This window comes from Equus przewalskii, chromosome 6 (genome assembly GCF_037783145.1).
Source record: "Equus przewalskii isolate Varuska chromosome 6, EquPr2, whole genome shotgun sequence".
Lineage (NCBI taxonomy): Eukaryota > Metazoa > Chordata > Mammalia > Perissodactyla > Equidae > Equus > Equus przewalskii.
Window position 1 is genome coordinate 33,508,338 of NC_091836.1, and position 17,715 is coordinate 33,526,052.

Here is a 17,715-nt window from a genome sequence, read left to right on the forward strand (position 1 = left end):
TTTCAGACTGTGGTTAACTGTAGGTCACCAAAACTGTGAAAATGATAACAAGGATAAAGAGAGACTACTGTAAATACTGAATCCAGAGACCTGGAGTTGAGGGCCTATGTTACACAAGTAAAGTTTTGTTATCACAAAAGGACAGCTGGTCCATGTCCCCTGATTAGACCAAAGCATTAGTAAACTGAATAGCTTATGAACCATCAGCAGGGAATAGTCCTGAGTAGTCATGGCCTCATAGTGACCAAAGGTTAGTGGTACAAAATGGGAGTGATCACTAATGACAAGCAGAATGGAAAAGCTGAGTCTTTGATGTCACATAGATGATGATATTCTTTTCTGTCACAAAATTCATCATCATTTTGGGAAAAATCATGGAGGAATAGAAGAAACCTATGAAGGAATAGCTAAAGATTAAAAAGTATTTGGAGGTGTTAATGTTAGAATTAACCTCAGTTAGGATAACCAAAGAACAAAGAGAATGCAGAGGGCTGGAGCTCTCATACATCTGTCAATTTAGCAAAAATATATCTGAGAAAAGAAAACTTAAACACATTTCTAAGTAACAAATAGGTTCAATAAGAATAAATTATAGGGTAAAATGGAACTATTTTGAATTGAAAAATAATGAAAATAAAATAGAAATCTCTCCTGAGAAAATAATCAGAAATCTAGACAAAGATTTTAATAAAGAGTGATAATCATACAATTATGTATAGTAATAAAACATTGGAGAGTTGACACAATTTTAATTTCAACAATTGGAAAAGCTTAAATAAAATATGGTATAACTACGTGATGAAATCCATGAAAAAGTATAATTCAAAAAAATATTTATTGACAAGTAATAAAGCTCACGTGTAATAATAGGATAGAAAACATTTTATAGCATGGCATGTAGAGTATGATCCCACTGGAAGAAAGTTTTATACTTCAGATGAGATTCTCCTTTCCTGATCTCTGAATGGTGGAGTGTTACCAGTTAGCTATTGCTATATAACAACCTCACAATATCTCATCGGCATACAACAATGAGTACTTGTTCTTCATATGTCTACAAGTTGATTGTGGTGGCTCAACTTGTCTGAGCACAGCTCGCCATATTTGTTTCCAGATCTGTTCAACATGTTCATCATTAGAATCAGTTGGAAACAGCAGCAGTTACCTAGGACAAGGTCTTCTCTAGACAATGGCTGAAGCACAAATTTCAAGCCTGATGACATGAACACATCCCATGAACCCGCTTATATCATATCTGCTAATATCCTATTGGCCAGGATGGATCCAATGGTCAAGCAGACCATCAATGAAGCAAGAAAATATACCCTACTTGCGTGAGACCATGCCAACAGTATAGATGCATAATACTGCTAGGTGAGTGACAAATTTTGACCAATAATGCAAACTACCACATTGAAGTATAGGTAATGTTTTTCCTTCATTCATTTTTTATGTTCCAAATTTGCAACAATAAATAGCAGTTGCTTCAAGAATTGGAAAAAGAAAAACCATGTGCTTCATTTATTAAAATAGATCAATGAACATGTTTGGAGCTGTGTCCTGGATTGAAAATACTTGCCATCTTGACATTTCCAGCTCTCAAGGGCTCTAACCTCAACACAGCATCAACAGAGATGGAGATGTGCAACGATGGGGTGAGGACAGAATATCAGAAGACAAAGATGTAACTCTGTAGCTACAGGGTTTGAACTGCTAGCAACCCACCAAGAATGCCGCTCTTCTCCCTCCCCTTCTCACTCAGGCTGATATCCTTTCCAATGCCTCTTCTGTGATCGACTCCTCTTCTTTTTACCTCTGAAATGTTCTCTGTCCCATCCACTTCTAAGCTGTTGCCATTGAAAAAATCATTCTTAAATTCCCTTACATACTACATTAAAACAATGTAGGGATGTACATATATTTATACACAGAGAGTGAGAGAGACATATATGTTTAAATATGGAAGGATTCATAAGGAATTAGCAACAACTGTTACTTCCTAGGAGATTTCAGGAATGGGATGACTAGCTGTGATGAAGACATATTTCTCCTGTATAATCTCCACTTACATAATTTAACATTTTACCAAGTCCAAGTATTATTAAGTCAAAATATATTTTAATATTTTTAATAATATTTAATACATTTTTAAATGAAAGTTAGAGATGAGTGCATTTTCTAATGACTAAGCAGAGTCCCAGGAAGATGAATTGATTTCCTCAGACCAGGCAATAGCTAGAGGAGGTGCCGAAACTGGATGAAGGAGTTCCAGCAGAGAGGGAACTAAGATTTATTAAGTGCCTGGCATTTAATTTTCTCAAAAACTCCATGAAGTCAAGATTATTGTCTCTCTCTTAAAAATAATTAAGTTAATACTTAGAGACATTAAGTCAATTTCTCAAAGCCACACAACTAATAACAACTGAGCCAGGATACAAACCCAACTCCACTATATGCTTCACAAATTGCCGTTTCCTCTACTACCTACTGAACGTGGCCTATTCACCTCACCCACCTGACACACACCCCACAGGTCTTTTGAACTCAGTTCTCTTTCCCTGTTTCATACTGACTAGAACAAAATCTTCTCCCTGACACTCTTAGTTTTAAACTTCATCCCCTCTGATCTGTGTCATACTAAAGGGGTAAACTACACACTCGTCTGATCTTCCCACTTTCCCAAAAAAAGAGAACCTTTCCAAAGAAAAGCTTGTAAGTCAGTGTCTCCTCAGCACTTGACATAGTAGTGCTTTTTCAAAGCACTCCTTTATTACTTACTAATAAGTCTTTGAGATCAGTGTTCTGATGTATTCTATACTTCTCTCTCTCTCTTTTTTTTCCTGAAGAAGATCAGCCCTGAGCTAACATCTGCCAAAACTCCTCTTTTTTCTGAGGAAGACTGGCCCTGAGTTAATACCCTTGCCCATCTTCCTCTACTTTATATGTGGGATGCCTACCACAGCATGGCTTGCCATGGGGTACCATGTCTGCACCCGGGATCTGAACAGGTGAACCCCGAGCCTCCAAAGCAGAATGTGCCCACTTAACCACTACACCACCGGGCCAGCCTCTCTATACTTCTCTTTACCTAAACTAGTCTTGAAGTGAATATTCTTTTCCCACATAGGCCTATGTAAGAAGATCTGTGTCAACTGCATTTCCTAAAACTTTGATGGAAATTGCTCCCTCTAATAATTAGCTGCTTGGTACTGCCTTGATAACTAACTAGATCCCCCAAATTATTCACTCCTCCTTTAGAACTTATAGACCCTTATGTGATTATCTTGAATAAGAGATTTCTCCATCATAGCTAAAAGACCCAAACTAACCCTTAGATGAAAGCTTTAATTCTGAACTTCTTAAGTTTGAAATAATGTATGAACTTTCCACTCAACATCTTTATAACCCATAAACTTACAGAAGTCCTAATTAAGTAGTCTGGGTCCCCAGGGTACCACACATTACCACAAGAATTGCCATGCCTTACCTGGTATTGGGACCTACATACTTGCCACCTACACCCCACAGTCTTAACACACTTCACTAGTCATTTAGCCAAGACAATTTAAGAAAATTTTTCACCTTCTATCCTCTTGAAAAAAAAATGTGATATTCAAAAATTATTAATTGAGAAGTTATGTTATAGTGCTATAAATAGAATCAGATTTTAAAATGCTAGACATAGTACTTACAAAATGAAATCTATGTGGGTAGCAATGAAGCAAGAAAACATAATGTAAAGGAAAGCAAAGTAGATTGGAATTCAAGGACCTGGATTCCAGTCCTAGTCATGGCATCAGGTAGTTGTGTAGCTCTGAATAACATATGTAGTATGTCCAAGTCTTCAACATCCATTAAATAAGGAGCTGGATAGAATGCTTTATAAGGTCCATTCAAGAGATGACCTATGATTGTAGAAAAACTTTACATATAATAATATTGGAATACTCAAGGTGGGTCGGGGACATGAAAGGTAGACCTACAGTAAAAATTCATCCAAATATAAAAACTTAAAATTCTCTCTCTGTACAAGAGAAAAAACCTGGAACTTGTATCCCTCATTGAAAACACACAAACTAATAAAGAAAGCATTAGATCTTCTTTCTCAAATACTACTCAATTCTCAAGAAAATATATTTCTTCCCAAGATTTTCCTCAAGGTAACTTTGACATCCTTGTTCCTCAAACTATAGATTAATGAGTTTAATATAGGCACCACAATGGTATAGAATAGGGAAGATACTTCCTCTTGGTCAAGGGGCAAAATAGAAGGTGGTTTGAGACACATGAAAGCCCCAGAACCAAAGAAAATGGAGACCACAATTACGTGAGAGCTACACTTACTGAAGGCTTTGGATTTTCCCTCAGTGGAGTGAATGTGGAGAAGTCTAGAGAGGATTAAAGCATAAGAGATGAAGATGGTGACAATGGACATTCCAATGCTAATGGAAACAACTGTGAAGACCACCAGCTCGTTCACATAAGTGCTGTTGCAGGAGAGCTCAAGGAGAGGAAAGACATCACACATGAAGTGATTGACAATATTGTTGGCACAGAAGGTCAGGCTTGCTACATTTCCTCTATGGGCCACAGACCCTGAAAACCCCATCACCTACACACCCAACAAAAGGAGTAAACAGACCTGAGGAGACATGGTGACCGTGTACACCAGTGGTTTACAGATGGCAACATAGTGATCATATGCCATTGCTGACAAGATGAAGGACTCAGAGATGACAAAAAAGCTGATGAAAAAGAATTGAGTCATACACCCTGCATGCAAGATAATGTTCTGATTTGAGACAAAGCTCTTCAGCATTTTGAGTGTGATGGTAGTTGAGTAACAGAAATCTATTAAGGAGAGGTTGAAGAGGAAAAAGGACTTGGGGGTGTGCAGATTGGAGTTCAAACCAATCAGTGCTATCAAGGCCAGGTTTGCCACCATGGTGACCATGTAGAAACCTCGGGACAGGAAGAATAGAGGTATCTAGAGTCCTGGATGGTGTGTTAATCCTGCAAGGATAAACTCTGTCACAGAAGAGTTCTTGGCTGTCATACTCCTCTGGAGAGGAATAAGGTAGGGGCAGTCTGTGGTGACAAGAAAAGAGAATGACTTAGAAATAAATAAACACTGCCACTCATCTCCCATTATCCACCACCAATTTTTGAGAATGAAACCCACAGATAGAAATTTGAATTTTGGTATGGTAGGAAGGTTGTTACTATTTACTATGGATGGATCTTCACAGCCCAAGTGGCTTTCACTTCCAGAGAACAATATGAGGTTAAACTTTGCATCCAGAATAAGAACTCGTTCTTCTAGAGAAAGAGATACCAAAATAGGTAGATGTCTTTGTATTTTTGTCAGCACATTTTCTATGTCCTCCTCTCTCTTGCCTCTGCTTCAGGGGCTGAAACCTGGACCTCTTCCCTGGAGACAGTCCTGACTGGGAGAAGACTCTGAGACTTCCCAGAGCTCCCACCTCTGGGTCTCTACAGTCAGATCAAGGAGGTGAGGTCATGGGGCCTGCCCTGTGCCATAGCAGTTAAGTTCGTGGAGTTCATTTCCATGGCCAGGGATACTCTGGGTTCAGATCCTGGGCGTGGACCCACATATAAAGTATAGGAAGATGGGCACAGATGTTAGCCCAGGGCCAGTCTTCCTTAGCCAAAAGGAGGATTGGAGGTGGATGTTAGATCAGGGCTAATCTTCCTCAAAAAAAAATTAAATAATGTGAGGTCATATTTTGCTAAAGATCTCATAGCTCACCTGGATTTAGGTTTAACGATAATTTTTTTAAGCTAACACCTATTTAAGTGGTTACTGTGAAAGGCTGTGTCTAAGATCTATGTGGCAAAATTATCATCATTCATATCATGCAAATAAGAGGACTGAGTTAAGAAACTAGCCCAAAGCCCCAAAACTACTGACTTTCAGCCAGAAGGTAAACTTAGGCAGTCTGACTCCCAGGGTTTGCACTTGTAACAACTATGTTAGATGACTTACCAGGTCAGGCAGGCTCTAACCTTCCTTTAGTTCAGAGCCATAATGCTATACTCTACTGTCTCTTGTCCACAACTGTCTTGGGAAGGAAAGTGACTGTAGTGAATAAAAACACAGCTGTGAGCTCAGAAATCTCTCCTCCCAGTTCATTGCAAAGGATCAGAATCTTTAATTTGTCTTGTAACCCTTTCTGCACAGAGCAACGTGACTTCCAAATGATGATTTTCCCAAAATCCCCTCCAGCTACAAAGAAGGAGAGAGTTCCTTTTTGTGACCAGTAGATAACAGGAGACTGAAGTGTTTTATTGGAATTGAGGGTCTCAATGGCCTGATTATTAAGACAGAGACTCCCTCAAGACTGTTTCCTCAAAGGCAAACTTCCCAAAGGAAGAAAATATGTTTGTTTATACCTTTGATATTGCTTGTTTGGCTTTTAGAGGCAATTCTTTCAACATACATTTATCCAGTACTTAGAAAAACCATGGTGAAAAAAATTGTTATCATTTCCATTTCTGGAATACCCAAAAATGTACCTAACAAAACTCCCTTATACTGACTGCTGGGTGACAACATCCAAAACACTATACAAATATATTCTTACTTATTCTTCATAATAATGATATCAATTTAAAGGTAAATTGCTCACACAGACAATATGTTTCAGAGCCCACATGCCTAGGTCTGTCTCACTCTGTGGTCCTGAATCATATTCACTAGACTAAACTTCCTCCTGATGAGAGCTACTGAAGTCCATAAAGCAGTGTTCTTGACTATTGGATCTGACAATATCTTGGAAAGTAAAACATAAATATGCCATGACTTTAATCAAAAGAAGTGGTTAGATCAAGGAAAGATTAACACAAAGGGCCATCTATTATAATTTAGGAGAATGTATTCATATTCCAGTTCATTCCAGGAATTAATTGCTCTACTTCCAGCTCAAATAACAGTGGAGACTTCTCCAATTCCCTTCCCCTGTCTTCTCATGGAGTATAAGTTTATTTAGTTTTCCTCTTATTTTTTCGTTGTTGCAGTAATATTGGTTTATAACATTATGTAAATTTCAGGTAGGTCATTACATTTCAATTTCTATGTACATTACATCATGTTCACCACCCAAAGACTAATTACAATCCATCACCAGTCACATATGCCTAAGCACCCCTTTCCCCCTCCTTCTCACCTTCCCCTCTGGGAAACACCAATCCATCTCTGTATCTATGGGTTTGTTGTTGTTTTTATCTTCTATTTATGAGTGAGATCATACGGTATTTGACTTCTTCCTCTGACTTATTTCACTTAGCATAATACGCTCAAGGTCCATCCATCTTGTCATAAATGGCCAGGTTTCAACATTTTTATGGCTGATTAGTATGCCGTTGTGTATATATGCCACATCTTCTTTATCCTTTCATTCCTTGATGGGCACCTAGGTTGCTTCCAAGTCTAGGCTATTGTGATAATGCTGCAGATAACATAGGGGTGCATCTATCTTTATGCATTTACGTATTCATATTGTTTGGATAAATACCCAGCAGTGGAATATCTGAATCATATGGTAGTTATACTGTTAACTTTTTGAGGAATCTCCATACTCTTTTCCATAGTGGCTACACCAGTTTGTACACCCACCAGCAGCATATGAGATATCCCTTCTCTCCACAACCTCTCCAACACTTGTTAGTCCTTGTCTTGTTAATTATAGCCATTCTGACAGATGTGAAGTGATATCTCATCATAGTTTTGATTCACATTTTCCTAATAATTAGCGATGTTTAACATTTTTTCATATGCCTGTTGGCCACATGTATATCTTCTTTGGAAAAAGTCTTTTGCCCATTTTTTAATTGGGTTGTTTTTTGTTTTTGAGATGTATGAATTCTTTATATATATTGGATATAAACCCCTTATCAGATATATTGTTTGCAAATTTCTTCCTCCAATTGTTAGGTTGTCTTTTCGTTTTGGTGATGGTTTCTTTTGCTGTGCAGAAGTTTTTAGCTTGAAGTAGTCCCATTTGTTTATTTTTTCAATTGTTTTCCTTGCCCCGTCAGTCATGGTATTGATGATATGCTGCTAAGACCCATGTGGAAGAGTGTACTGCTTATGTTTTCTTCTAGAAGTTTTATGGTTTCAGGTCTTACACTCAAGTCTTTAATCCATTTTGAGTTAATTTTTGTTTAAGATAGTGGTCTACTTTTATTCCTTTGTATGTGGCTGTACAGTTTTCCAGCACCATTTATTGAAAAGACTTTGCTTTCTCCATTCTATGTTCTTGGCTCTCGTGTCTGTAATTAGCTGTCCACAGTTGTGGGAGATTTATTTCTGGGGTCTAGATTCTGTTCCATTGATCTGTCTATTTTTCTGCCAGTACCATGCTGCTTTGATTACTATAGATTTGTAGTATATTTTGAAATCAGGGAGTGTTATACATTCAGCTTTGTTCTTTTTTTCAGTGTTATTTTGGCTTTTCGGAGTCTTTCGTTGTTCCATATACATTTTAAGATTCTTTGTTCTATTTCTATGAAAAATGTCATTGGTACCTGATAGGGACTGTACTGAATCTGTAGATTGCTTTAAGAAGTACGGACGTTTTAGCTATGTTAATTCTTCCAATCCAAGAGCACAGAATATCTTTCCATTTCTTTGTCTTCTTCAATTTCTTTGAACAATGTTTCATAGTTTTCAGTGTACAGGTCTTTGACCTCTTTGGTTAAAATTATTTCTAGGGATTTTATTCTTTTTGTTGGAACTGTAATTGTGATTGCATCTTTAATTTCTCTTTCTGCTAATTTGTGGTTAGTGTATAGAAACACAACTGATTTTTGTATGTTAATTTCCCATGCTGCAATTTTACTGTATCCATACATTATTTCTAACAGTTTTTTTGTGTATTCTTTAGGGCTGTCTATATATAACATCATATCATCTGCTAAGATGACAGTTTCACTTCTTCCTTTCCAATTTGTTCCCTTTTCTTTTTCTTGCCTGAAAGCTCTGGCTAGGACTTCCAATACTATGTTAAATAAGAGTAAATGAAAGTGAGGATCCTTGTCTGGTTCATGTTCTTAAAGAGATAGCTTTCAATTTTTCTCCATTGAGTATGACATTAGCTGTGGGTTTGTCATGTATGGCTTTTATTATTTTGAGGTAATTTGCTTCCATACCCTTTTTATTCAGTTTTTATCATAAACGGATGTTATATCTGATCAAATGCTTTTTCTGCATCTATTGAGATGATCAGGTGATTTTTATTCTTCATTTGGTTAATATGGTGTAACATATTGATTGATTTGTGCATGTTGAACCATCCCTGCATCCCTGGAACAAATCCCACTTATTCATGCTGTATGATCTTTTTAATATATTGTTGTATTCGATTTGCTAGTATTTTGCTGAGGACTTTTGCATCGATGTTCATCAGTGACATTGGCCTGTAATTTTCTTTTTTTGCGTTGTCCTTGTCTGGTTTTGGTATCAGGGTAATGTTGGCTTCATAGAATGAATTAGGAAGCCTCCCCTCTTCTTCAGTTTTTTGGAAGAGTTTGAGAAGTGTAGGTGTTAAGCCTCTGAATCTTTGGTAGAATTTACCAGAGAAGACATCTGGTCCTAGACTTTTATTTTCAGGGAGGTTTTTGATTACTGTTTCAATCTTCTAACTGGTGATTGGTCTATTCAAATTCTCTATGTTTTCTTGATTAAGTTTTGGAAGATCTATGATTCTAAGAATTTATCCATTTCTTCTAGATTATACAATTTGTTGGCATATAGTTTTCATAGTATTATCTTATAATCTTGTATTTCTGAGGTGTCTGTTGTAATTTTTTTTCTTTCATTTCTGATTTTATTTATTTGAGCCTTCTTTCATTTTCTGAGTAAGTCTAGCTAAAGGTTTATCGATTTTGTTTATCTCTTCAGAGAACTAACTCCTTATTTCATTGATTTTTTCTATTGTTTTTTCAGTCTCTATTTCATTTATTTCTGGTCTGATTTTTATTATTTCCTTCCTTCTACTAATTTTGGGCTTTGTTTGTTCTTCTTTTTCCAGTTCCTTTAGATTCACTGTTGGTTTGTTTATTTGAGATTTTTCTTGTTTGTTGAGGTAGGGCTGTAGTGCTATAAACTTCCCTCTTAGAACCACTTTTGTTGTACTTTTATTGTAGTCCATAAATTTTGGCATGTCGCATTTTCATTTTCATTTGTCTCAAGATACTTTTCTATTTCACTTTTGCTTTCTTCATTGACTCAATTGTTTTCAGGAGCATTCTCTTTAATCTTCACATACTTTTCACTTTTCCCACTATCTTCCTGTAGTTGATTTCTAGTTTCATACCTTTGTGCTCAGAAAAGATGTTTGGTATTATTTCAATCTTCTTAAATTTATTGAGACTTATTTTGTGGCCTAATATGTGATCTATCCTGGAGAATATTCCATGTGAATTCAAAAACAATGTGTAATATGTGGTTTTTGGATTGAATGTTCTGTGTATATCTACTAAATTCATCTGCTGTAATGTGTCATTTAAGGTCAATGTTTCCTTATTGATCTTCTGTTTCGATAATCTATCTATTGGTGTAAGTGGAGTGTTAAAGTCCCCTACTATTATTGTCTTACTATCTATTTCTCCTTTTATGTCTGGTAATAAATTCTTTATATATTTAGGTGCTCCTATGTTCAGTTCATGGATATTTACAAGTGTTATATCCTCTTGTTGGCTTGTTCCCTTTATCGTTATGTACTGCCCTTCTTTTTCTCTTGTTATAGTTTTTGCTTTAAGGTCTGTTTTGTCTGATATGGGTATTGCTACCCCCGCTTTCTTTCCATTGTCATTTGTATGGTGCATCTTTTGCCATCCCTTCACTTTCAGTTTCCGAGTGTCTTTTGCTTTGAAGTGTGTCTCTTGCATGAAGCATTACATTTCAGCTTTGTGATTACCATGAGGTTCATATATAATAACGTACATATATAGCAATCTATATTAAGTTGATGGTCTCTTAAGTTTGAGCTCTTGCTAAAAGCTCTACTCTTTTACTCCCTTCTTTCCACATTTTATGATTTTGATATGATATCTAACCTCTTTTTGTGTGTGTGCATTCATTACCCTCTTATCACGGAAATAAATAATTTTAGTGCTTTTGTCTTTTGACCTTTATATTAGCTTCATAGGTTGTTGATCTGCTAATTTAACTGTATATTTGTCTTTACCAGTAATTTTATTGTTTTGTTTTTGAAAATTTTCTTATTCCTATTTGTGATCTTCTTTCTTTCACTTAAATAGTCCGTTTAACATAGCTTGTAAGTCTGGTTTCTTGGTGATAAACTACTCTAGTTTCTGCTTGTCTGGGAAACTCTTTATCTCTCCTTCTATTCTGAATGATAACCTTACCAAGTAAAGGACCATTGGCTGTAGGTTTTCACCTTTCAGCACCTTAAATATATTGTGCCACTCCCTTCTAGCCTGTAAGGTTTCCACTGAGAAGTCAACTGATAGCATTATGGGTTTCCTTTGTATGTAACTTGTTGGCTTTCTTTTGTGGTTTTTAGGATTTTCTCTTTATCTTTAATTTTTGAAATTTTAATTATAATGTGTTTTGGTGTGGGCTTCTTTGGGTTCATCTTGTTTGGTGCTCTCTGTGTTTCCTGTACTTAGATGTCTGTTTCCTTTCTAAAGTCAGGAAAGTTTTCAGCTATTATTTCTTCAGATAGATTCTCTGCCCCTTTGTCTCTCTCTTCTCCTTCTGGGACACCTATAATATGGATATTGTCCTAGACGCCCCCTGAACTGTCCTCATTCTTTTAAATTCTTTTTTCTTTTATCTTTTCAGCTTGAGTGGTTTCCTCTAGTTTTTTTGTCCAGCTTGCTGATCTGTTCTTCTGTATCATCTACTCTGCTATTGAGTCCCTCTAGTGAATTTTTCATTTCCATTATTGTATTCTTTGTTTCTGATTTGTTCTTTTTTATATTTTCTGGTTCTCTGTTGAAGTTCTCACTGAATTCATCCCTTCTTCTCCCAAGATCAGTGAGCATGCTTATGACTATTAGTTTGTACTCTTTGTCAAGTAGATTGTTAGATTGTCACGTAGATCTCTGTTTTGTTTAGTTCTTTTTTTTGAGAATATGTCCTATTCCCTTATTTTGGAGTGTATTCCTTTGTCTCCTCATTTTGACTCTTTCTCTGTGCTTATATCTATGTATTACGTAGATCAGCTATGTCTCCTGATCTTGGAGAGATGGCTTTATGTAAGGAAAGCCTTATGAGGCCCAGCAGTGTGCCTCCTTCTTGTCACCAGTTCCAAATGTTCCAGGAGTGTCCCCTGTGTGGATTATGTGTGTCCTTCTATTGAGGCAAAGTTGCTCTTGCTGGAGGTGCCCAGCTAAGCTGTCCTCCAGCCAGTTGGTTGTAATGCTCAGCTGCATGTGGCTACTATGGTCCTTTAGCTCACTTTATTGGGCATGGGGAGCTCCAGCACAGTGGCTGCAAGGTCTAATAGAACATCCCTGTTGCAGTTTTTCTCTTAAGTGTGTATCCTCCAGAGTGACTGGTTGCTGGGTTAAGGGGCTTACAATTGCTGTAGCCTCTGGCCTGTAAGGCTGTTGTCAGCTTTCTCAGGAGTGCAGCTGAGCGTGACCAGCCCCAGGCATTGGAACACCCAATTGTTTCAGGCTGTGGAAGGTGGGGCCAATCCCCTATGTGGCTCAAGTCTGCTGCAGCTGACAAACTCCACTGCCCATAGGCCCACACACCCCATTACACAGTCCTGTACTATGTGCACACCCTAACCCACTGAAGTGGGTCCAGTTGCCCTGCTGCAGAGACCCCACACACTCTACCAATGCAGGCCCACCACTCATTCATGCCCTGCCCCATAGAGGCAAACCCATTTGCCCTTCTGCAGAGGTCCTAGGCATCCTGACTATGCTGGCCCACAAGTTACCTGAGGGCTTCCTCTTGGGTGGGGCAAGTTCCTAGAGTGGGTTGCCTGGGCAAGTTCCTAGAGTGGGTTGCCTGCCGTGGCTCAGCTGGATTAAATTTGTGCTTTAGTGAGTGGGGCAGACCCCTGTGTTAACAGGCCAGGGGAAGAGCTCCAATGGCATCTGCCAGTGTCTGTGTCACCATGGCTGTACTAGGTTAACATACTGCTGCCACCAATGTCTCAGTCCATGAGTAGTTGGTCCCAGCCTGGGGAGGTCTAACTTCTCACCAAGATACACCCAGAGCCTATGCAGAGACTCTCTTTTCACCAAATGACTGTGTACCATTCTTTCTTGTGATTTTATGTTGCTCTCCAAAAATAATGAATTTGTGTATGGGCCCTTTTAGAGCAGGCTTTTCCCCCCCTTATGTCCTATAGCTTTCCTGGAGTATTTCCCCATTGTTGTTAATAGCCAGCAAAGCCAGATATTATGACTCTTGTCTCAGTTGTGCTGAGTCCAAAAGCTGATTAGTCTGGTAAAGCTTCCATGCTTAGATGACCCACTCCTCCAGGAAAGGCTTCATACCTTAAAATTGCTCTCAGTGGACTGTGAAGTGCCATAGCTAGAAGGCATATTTTTCGTCTCCGGAAAGGAATTTTTGCTTCTTCAACATCAGTCAGTGCTGTCCCTTGTTGTGGGGGTTCTTTTTATGCTGTTTTAAATTCTCTCTCAAGGGTAATTATTCCACAAGTAGTTGTAAATTTGTCATGTCTGTGGGATGAGGTGAGTTCAGAGTCTGTCTATGCCACCAGAGGAGTGTAAGCTTAATGACAGCAAAGAACCCCTATCAGGTAACTACTCTTAAGCCTCTGTGAAAAACAAGCTTTCCATAAATTACTGACTGATCAAAATTCTGCCCCTGCCTTCCACCCTCTGTTCATCAAGTACTTCTCTCTCTCTTGACTTTCTAGCTTCTCAGTTTTCTGAAATTGAATCCTAGCAGGTCACACTCCCAGTGGAGGGACACACCCAAATTTGTTTTCCTCTTTGGTTTGCTTTTGTCTTTTTCTGTCTTCTACTCTGCAAAACCAACCTCTGCTTTGACAAAAATTATCTATCCTATGTCTCAATCTCTCAGATCATTACTTGCATTCTTCAACATCAAGGCCACACAATCATAGTATTTTACACCTTAAAAGACCAAGGAAATTATCAAATCCAGTATTTCCCAAACATAGCTGAGCACCACAATTACCTAGAGTGTTTAAGGAAAAGAAATTCTGGGCTCCACCCAGACCATCTGGATCAGATTCTCTATGGGTAAGAATACAGTAGCTGTATTTCTTTGAATCTTCCCAAGTGATTCTAGTGCCAAGAACTTATGGTCCACAAAGTATCTCCCATAATCTTACAGACGAAAACTATAAGGAGATCCAAGAGAGTTTAACTCTCTTGGTTTTCCATCTCTCCTAATCCATGAACCTATATGTCCTTCAGCTTGGTTGGAATGCTAAGAACAAATAATTATAAAGTAAGCAATCAGACTTCTGATTTCAGGTATAAAGAGTACCTGTTATCTCACTTACCCTCTGACCATAAACAACCGTAATACTGGAAAAAATATGTAAGGTGACTATTTGCAAGCTTTGGGAGCAAAATGGGGATGAAATTCTTGACAGAAGGCAAGAAAATGAAGTAACTACCACATTCACCCTAACTTGCTCCCTAAGGACAAATTGCAAACGAAGAATCATGAAGTGGAGCCTAAGCAAATGACAGCAGTCTCTAGTAGTGAAACAACAAAAGATCAGTGTTCAGGATGCTAAGATGGCTGTTACTTGTGGGGCAAAGATGGAGAGAAAGAAGCCAAAGAAAAGGACGCACAGGCATCCACATAAAGAGTTCCTTTGAGTTCTTAGCTGAATCCTAAATATGGTATGTATATGGCAACACTCCACAGGTCTAAGAGATGACAGCTATTGAGGTACTAAGATGTGAACAGAGATCACAGAGGATGAATAGTAGTAGGGAGATGTTAGAATTCTGTGCCAGTGAGAGGGAAGAGTTTATAGGGGAAAAAACAGACATTAAAATGAGTCCCTGAAATCCATACACTAGGTGTAAGGACTAAGACCTCAAGCTAAGGGCAAAACCAAAATAGACCCATCGCAGCAAAGGCTAAATCCAATCTCAACAGGATCAAGGTGATCTGCTGGCAAATAAACTGCATCCCAGAAAAAAAATCAACTCTCTGTGGAGAAAAATAACATAATCCACTCTCTCTACAATATATTTACAATGTCTAGCATCATAGAATCAAAAATTACTAGAAATACAAAGAAGCAAGACAGCATGACCCATAATCAAGAAGAAAAATATTCAATAAAAGCAGATCCACATCTCACCTGAATGTTGCAATTAGTGAACAAAGACTTTAAAATAACTACTATGATTACTAGTTTATTTAAATTTAGATAAAGGAAATGCAAAATTGACTAACATGGCAAATTTTAACAGACATAAAAAAATTAGAACGACTAAAGGGATATGTCAAAAAAATTCAAAATTGAAAAATATAATATTGGAAATACAGAATGCAGTGGGTTGGCTTAGTAGCAGACAGAGCACAGCCAAATAAAGAATCCCTGAAAGCAAAGCAAATCAACAGAAATTATCCATACTAAAATACACACAGAAAAAAATCAAAAAGTACATAGCAACCAAAATCTTAGGACAACGCTAAATAGTCCAACAACATATGTCTAATCAGCTTTTCAAAAGTTGAGTTGAGCAAGAATTGGGGGGAAAGAATATTTTTAAAGATAATAGATGAAAATTTTCCAAAATGATGACATACATGAACAAGCAGAACAAAAATGTTCAGGAAAACAAGAAGAATATGAATACAGAATATTCCACATCCAAGCATATCGTACTCAAACTACTCGAAAACAAAGATGAAGAAAACTCCTAAAAGAAACCAAAATAAAAGGCATATCACTTTCAAAGGAGAAAAAATAAGAATGATAACTGACTTCTTATAAACAAAGGGAAGTCCAAGACAACAAAATGACATACTTAAAATGCTGAAGGAAAAAACTGTCAACCTAGTATTCTGTATGTGGCAAAAATACCTTTCAAAAAACAAGAAAGAAAATTTGAAGCAAACAAAAGGTGAAATGACTTGTCACCAATAAACCTACACATGAAAAAAATGAGGAGAAGGAAGAGTACACAGTTGCAGATGAAAGCTCAGATCTGCAAGAAGAAATGCAGGGGCCAGCCCGGTGGCAGAGTGGTTAAGTGCGCATGTTCTGCTTCAGCGGCCCAGGGTTGACCGGTTCAGATCCTGGGTGCAGACATGGCACTGCTTGGCACGCCATGCTGTGCTAGGCGTCCCACATAGAAAGTAGAGGAAGATGGACATGGATGTTAGCTCAGGGCCAGTCTTCCTCAGCGAAAAGAGGAAGATTGGCAGCAGTTAGCTCAGGGCTAATCTTCCTCAAAAAAAAAAAGAAGAAGAAATGCAGATCACTGGAAGTGGTAAATAAGTGGGTGCATACAAAAGGCTATTTTTTAAATTTCTTGAGAAGTCAAATTACTTTAAATATCTGAAGCAATACAAAAAATTTATGGTGGATATATAACATATGAAAAAATAAAACATATAAAATGACAGCACTGTAAAACATAATATAATAATACAAAAAAATGCAATAAAAGTAATAAAGACAATTATAGTTAAAATCTCAATAAAAGAGCTAAATTGCAATTTTTAAAAATAGCTCAAATAATCCAGGAGATGGCAGGAAAAGAGGAACAAATATGGACTAGGCTTTGCAATATCAATCAATATTATTCACCACATTAATAGAATAAAAGAATACAACCGTATAATCATCTCAATAGATGCAGAAACTGTTTTTGAGAAAAGGCGATACATATTCATGATAAAAGCTCTCAGCAAAGCAGGAATAGAAAGGAATATCCTAAATCTAACAAAGGATATCTATGAAAAACCCACAACTAACATCATACTCGATAGTGAAATACTAAATGCTTTCATCCTAAGATCAATAACAAGTAAAGAATATCCACTTCACAAGTTCTAGTCAATATTGTATGTGAGATTCTACCAATTCAATACTAAAAAGTATTGAGCTTCTCAACCCTCTCAAAGAAGGATAACAAAGATACCATCTACAATAATCAGTCAAAATGACAAGCATATAAAGTCACGTGTCACTTAATGACAGGGATACTTTCTGAGAAATGCATTGTTAGACAATTTTATCATTTTGTGAACATCAGAGTATACTTACACAAATCTAGATGTTATAGCCTACTACACACCTAGAATATATGGTACTAATCTTATGGGACCACCATCATATGTGTGGTCCATCATTGACCTAAATGTCATTATGTGGCAAATACCAGTAATCCAAAATTCCCATTGACTGTCTTGGCCCTCTATTCACACATTTCTGCACATTGCTCCTAACTGAATTTCCAGCTGCTCAGTTCTCTCAAACTAAGTCCAGTTAGATAAGATTCCCAGTATAATTTGTTCTCACTGTTATGTTTGCATAAGATATCTAAAGATTGGAATGGAAGATATAAAACCATCTTTAATTACACATGTGTACATAGTGTACATAAGTCACAATGACATAAGCGTACATAGAAAATACAAATATATCTATAAACAAACTACTAGAATTTAAAAATTAATTAATATGGTCATGGAATACAAGGTTAACATATAAATATTAATAGCACTTCTACATTCTA

General features: G+C 37.3%; 1 pseudogene; it reads right to left on the reverse strand.

Annotated features, from left to right (window-relative positions):
• Positions 1 to 4,123: 4,123 nt before the first annotated feature.
• On the reverse strand, positions 4,124 to 5,056 carry LOC103551575 (olfactory receptor 8B12-like; annotated as a pseudogene).
• Between the last annotated feature and the right edge of the window lie 12,659 nt (positions 5,057 to 17,715).